Source organism: Elephantulus edwardii, unplaced genomic scaffold (assembly GCF_000299155.1).
Source record: "Elephantulus edwardii isolate Elephantulus edwardi_28Jun2011 unplaced genomic scaffold, EleEdw1.0 scaffold00062, whole genome shotgun sequence".
Lineage (NCBI taxonomy): Eukaryota > Metazoa > Chordata > Mammalia > Macroscelidea > Macroscelididae > Elephantulus > Elephantulus edwardii.
The window spans coordinates 442,191-447,960 of record NW_006399812.1 but is presented as its reverse complement, the minus strand read 5'-3'; positions in this window follow the sequence as shown (position 1 = coordinate 447,960).

Sequence of the window (5,770 nt, the reverse complement as noted above, 5' to 3'; positions counted from 1 at the left end):
CAGTGACTGGGGTAATCGGGATGGGTGTGTCAGAGGCAGTGCAGTTGGCGCAGGATAGAGCAGGGTTTAGGGCTGTTGTGCATAGGGTCTCTATGAGTCAGAAACGACTCGGCGGCACATAACAACAACAACAACAGTTTTCAGTTTACAGGAAAAAAATCAGCAGAAAGCAATCCTCCCCACTTGTACACAATTTCCTCACCTGTCAACATACTGAATTCCTGTTGTTTTTGTTGTTGCTAGTTTCTCTCAAGTCAAGTAAGACTCACAGTGACCCTATGAGCATCAGACTTGAACCCTGTCCTGTGTCATTCTCATCATCTCTGACACACTAGAGCCCATTGCTGCTGTCACTGTGTCCATCCATCTCATTAAGGGTCTTCCTCTCCTTCACCATCCTTCCACCTTTGCAAGCATAATGTCCCTTTCCAAGGAATAGCTTATCAACATCTCGAAAGTACGAGTGACAAAATGTCATCATCTTTGCCTCCAAGGGCAGCACTTTCTCCAGCCAGGACATATCTGCTTACTCTTTTGACAGATCATGGGATATTCAGTACTCTTCTTCAACACCACAACTCAAAGGCATTAATTCTTCTCTGTCATTCTTATTCATTGTCCATCTCTCACATGCACAGTAGTGATTGAAAAGACTATGGTCTGAATCAGGTGCCATTTAATCTTCAAACTAACATACTCAGTATTTTGTAGAGGTCCCTGAAAACAGACTTACTCAACGCAATATGTCACCTGATCTCCTGACTGCTGGCACCAAGGGTGTTAACTGTTGTTCCAAGTAAAACTAAATAATTGAAAGCTTCAATCCTTTATCCATCTATTATGATGTTGCCTATTGGTCTAGTGGTGAGGACCTTTGTCTTCTTGATGTTGAGATGTAACATATTGAAGATTGTAGTCCTTGATCTCTTGCAGCAAGTGCTTCAAGTCCTCATTTTCAGCAAGAAAGGTTGTGTGCATAATGTAGGTTGTTGATGAGTCTTCCTCTAATCTTTATGTCACATCCCTTTTCAGAGTCCAGTTTCACGGATTATTTGCTCAGTATACAAACTGAACAGGTATGGAGAAAGAACACATCTCTGACACACCCTCTTGCTGACTTTAAAGCATGCAATGCTCCCTTGCTCCTTTTGGTCAACAGTTTCTTGATTTAAGTATAGATTTCACATGAGCACAATTAAGTGCTCTGAGATTTTAGTTCTTCTCAATGTTAACCATAGTTTGTTATAATCTACACACTCAAATGCCTTTGCATAGTCAATAAAACACAAATCTTCTGGTATTCTCTGCTTTCTGACAGGATCCATCTGACATGAGCAATGATATCCTTGGTCCATGACCTTTTCTAAACTCCACTTGAATTTTGGCAGTTCCTTTTCAATGTATTGTTATAGACATTTTGGGGTGATTTTCAGCAATATTTTGCTTACATTTGATATTAATTATATTGTTCTATAATTTCCATATTCTATTGGACAACCTTTCTTGGGAATGGGAACAAATATGGATCTCTTCCAGTCAGTCAGCCAGGCAGGTGTCCTCCAACTTTCCTGGCATAGAATGGTATGTCCAGGCCATCTGTTACTTGAAACATGTCAACAGGGATCCTATCAATTCTTATTTTTTGCCATTGCCTTCAGTGCAGCTGGAACATCTTCCTTCAACACCACTGGCTCTTGTTCATATAGTACTTCCTGAAATTTTCCAGTGTCAATCAATTATTTTTGATCCAGTGACTGTATTTTCCTTCAATCTTCCTTAGATGTTTCCTGAATCATTCAAGATTGTGTCCATAACAACTTTCAGTGTTGCAACTTGAGGTTTGAATTTGTTTTTCAGTTCTTTCAGCTTGAAAAGTACCAAGCAAATTCTTCTGACTCCAGTTCTTTGCTTATTCTGTTAAAATATTTTGCTTATCTTCTTGATCTTCTATTCAGCTCTTTTATGTTGGCATATTTTTCCCTTTGCTTTGGATTCCTGACACTAGAATGCAATTTTTAGAGTCTTTTCTGGCATCCATATTAAGTTATTCTTTTTCCCAAAGATCTTTTGTAATGACCTTTTGTTGTCTTCATGGGTGATATCTATGCTTGATGTCATCCCACAGTTCCTCTGGTCTTCAATCATTAGTGTTCAATGCCTCAGAGCTGTTCTTGAGATGATTCTTAAATCCAGGTGGGATAGATTCAAGATCTTTGGCTGGAGATCATTGAATTTTGTACTTTTGATTACTTATTCATAGGGAATACCGTTTTAAGAAACTAAAGTGGCAACTTTACACATGGACTTCGCCTGATGGACTGCAAAGGAATCAGATTGACTGGATCTGCAGAAAGATCACTATCAGCAGTTAAAACCAGGTTAGGTGCTGACTGTGAAACAGATCATTAATTACCCATGGCATCCACTTCCGAAATGGCTTGCCTCCGGAAATTCTATGAACAGTGCTCAGGTCTTTTCATTCATAGGGTCTCTATGAATTGTCTATGACTCAACAACACTTAACAACAACATAAAGAGAGCTACATTGGCCTAGTGGACAGAAAGTTATGCTATCAAGCCCAAGGTGGGTGATTTTAATCTGCTGCCCTCAAGCTTGGTTTAAATTGGTTTGGTTTTTTTTGGTCAAATATTCTTCTACGTGGTATAGCACTGGTCTGTGCAGTGCTATACTGCAGTAACTAGTGGTTGCTGTGATGCTAAACACTGTGACACCAATGTGCGAAATGTGATAATGGTTGCCCATGGTGGACAGTGTTTGGTGGAGCTTCCCAATTAAAACAAGCTTGGAAGTGGGAGTGACATCCACATCTTCCAGAAACTGTAAGAATAGTGCTCAGGCCTTTTATTCATAGGGTTGCTATGAACAGGGAAGAAGCATCAGAGGTTGGAAAACATTGAGTGACAGAAATAAGGCTGGAGATGGAACGACATAATTCTGTATAACCAAAGATATATTCATTACAAATACCTTTTATAAGAAACAAACTTAGGCGAACTCTGGTGGCCTAGTGGTAGGAAACTGCACTGCAATCCCAGAGGTGCTCGGTTCAAATCCACCAGATGCTGAAGAAAGAGGAACAATCACCTCCTGTACCAGTCAGATGGAATTTGACAGTACACACATAAAAAAAATAAATAAATAAGTAAAAATTTAACAAAAAAGAAAAAGAAACAAACTCAGACTGTACACATGGATTTCACCTGATTATTCCACAGGAATAAGATTGATTATATCTGTGGAAACAAATCATTGGAGACGCTCAATAGCAGCTATGAAAACTAGGCCAAGTGCTGATTGTGGACCATCAGCTATTCACATGCAAGTTTAAACTAAAGCTAAAGAAGGTTAAATCAAATATACAGGAAAAAATTGACCTTGAGTCTATCCCTCCTGAATTTCCAAACCATCTCAGGAACAGGTCTGAGGTTTTTAACATTAATGAGACCAGATGAGCTGTAGAAGGATATAAAAAGTATCATCTATGAAGAATGCAAAAGGTAATTACAAAAACAGAGGAGGAAGAACAGACCAAGATGGGTGTTAGAAGAGAGTCTGAATATTGTACTAAAACACCAAGAAGCCAAAGCAAAGGGAAGAAATAAAGAAGTTAAGGAGCTGAACAGAAAGTTTCAAAGGGCAGCACAGGAAAACAAAGTATTATAATGAAACGTGCAGAGAGCTAGAGTCAGAAAATCAAAAAGGCTGAAATAGCTCAGCATTTCTAAAGCTGAAGGAACTGAAGAACAAATTCAAGCCTTGAGTTGCAATACTTAAGGATGCTACTGGTAGAATATTGAATAATCCAGGAAGCATTAAAAGATGGAAGGAGTACACAGAGTCACTATACCAAAAAGATTAGGTTGACACAAAAGAATTTCATGAGAAAACAAACATATGATCAAGAGGCAATGGTGATGAAGAAGGAAGTTCAAAATGCTAGGAAGGAGTTGGGAAAGGGTCAGGGGAAGGCCCCAGGAATTGATGGAATACCAATTGACATATTTCAACAAACAGATGTTGCTCTAGATGTGCTCACCAGTTTGTGTCAATAAATTCTGGAGGACAACTACCTGGTCAACTGACTAGAAGAGATCTATCTCTCTGTCTATCTTGGAAATTATATCATGCTGTATGTGGAAACAATATCACACATAAACAAAGTCCTGCTTAAGATTATAAAAAAATGACTCGAACAGTACACTAACAGAGAACTACCAGAAATACAAGCTGGGTTTAGAAGAGGCCATGGCACTAGACACATTATCACCAATGTCAGATGGATCTTCATTAAAAGCAAAGAGTACCAGAGAAATGACTGTGTAGATCAAATTGTGCCTAATCTTGAAAAAAAATGGGAATCTCAAAACACTTGGGCTTAAGCAAAACCTATAATTGGACTGGGAGGCACTCAGCAAGGAAATACTGCATCTTTCAAAATTAGGAAGGAATTGTGCCGGGATGCATCTGGTCTCATATTTCAATCTATATGGGGAACAGATCATTCATGAGGCTGGACTTTATGAGGAAGCGTGTGGCATCAGGATTGGAGGAAGATTTATCAACAACCTGCTTTATGCAGATGATTCAACCTTGATGCTCAAACTGAGGACCTGTAGTGTTTGCTGCAGAAGGTCAAGGACTGGTAGACTTCAATATAAATTGAATCTTAACATCAAAAAGACAAAGATTCTCACCATTGGGCCAACTGGCAGCACCATGATGGATGGAGAAATTTAGGTTAATAATTTCAGCATGATCAGCTCCACAGTTAACACTCTTGACAGTCAGGAAATCAAAAGATTAATTGCATTGGGGATGTCTGTTGTCCTCTCCAAAGTGCTAAAGAGCAATGTTAGTCTAGAGACTACAGAGAGCCTGATCCAGTCTTTCCAATTACTTGCTATGCATCAGAGAGCTAGACAATGACTAAGTATGATAGAAGAATTGATGCCTTTGAGTTTTGGTGCTGAAGAAGAGTATTGAAAATACCATGAACCACCAGGAGAACAAAAAGATCTGTTTTAAAGAGCGTAAAACCAAATTTCTCCTTGGAGGCAAGGATTTTGAAGCTGTGTCTCACATATTTTGGGTAAGTGGCCAGGCAGGACCAATCCTTGGAGGACATAATTTTTGGAAGGGTGGAGGGACAGTGCAGGAGAGGAAGACCTCAGATGAGATGGACTGACACAGTAACTGGAGCAATGAGACTAGGTGTGCTAGAGTCAGTGAGACTGGCTCAGGATAGTGCAGGGTTCAGAGCTACTGCATATAGGGTTGCTATGAGTCACGGGTTGACTCAGTGGCACATAACAACATCCATGGTACGTCTTTCCGCTTATAGTGTGTCTTTCAACTTTTTAAGTCAGTTTGTTTCTTGTAGTCATTGTTAGGTGCTGTCAAGTTGTGTATGAGTCATAGCAATCTTTGAACAAGAGACCTGAATTCTGTGCTATCTTGCAACATCCTCATCATCTCATACTATTGAGCCCATTGCTACAGTCATCAGGTCAATCCATCTCATCGGGGAATCTTCATCTCTTTCACTGGCCCTTTCCCTTCCTAAGCATGATAACACTTTCCCAGGAATAGCTTCTCCTAGCAACATATTCATCCTTGCTTCCAAGGAGCACTCCAACATGGCTTAGATCCTTGGTCTCTGAATTGACTTCCTTGCTCTTGAAGAGGTTCCTGACATAAGGTTTTCCCAAAGCAACCTGTCTGTTGATTTCTTGACTGTTAGTACCAAGG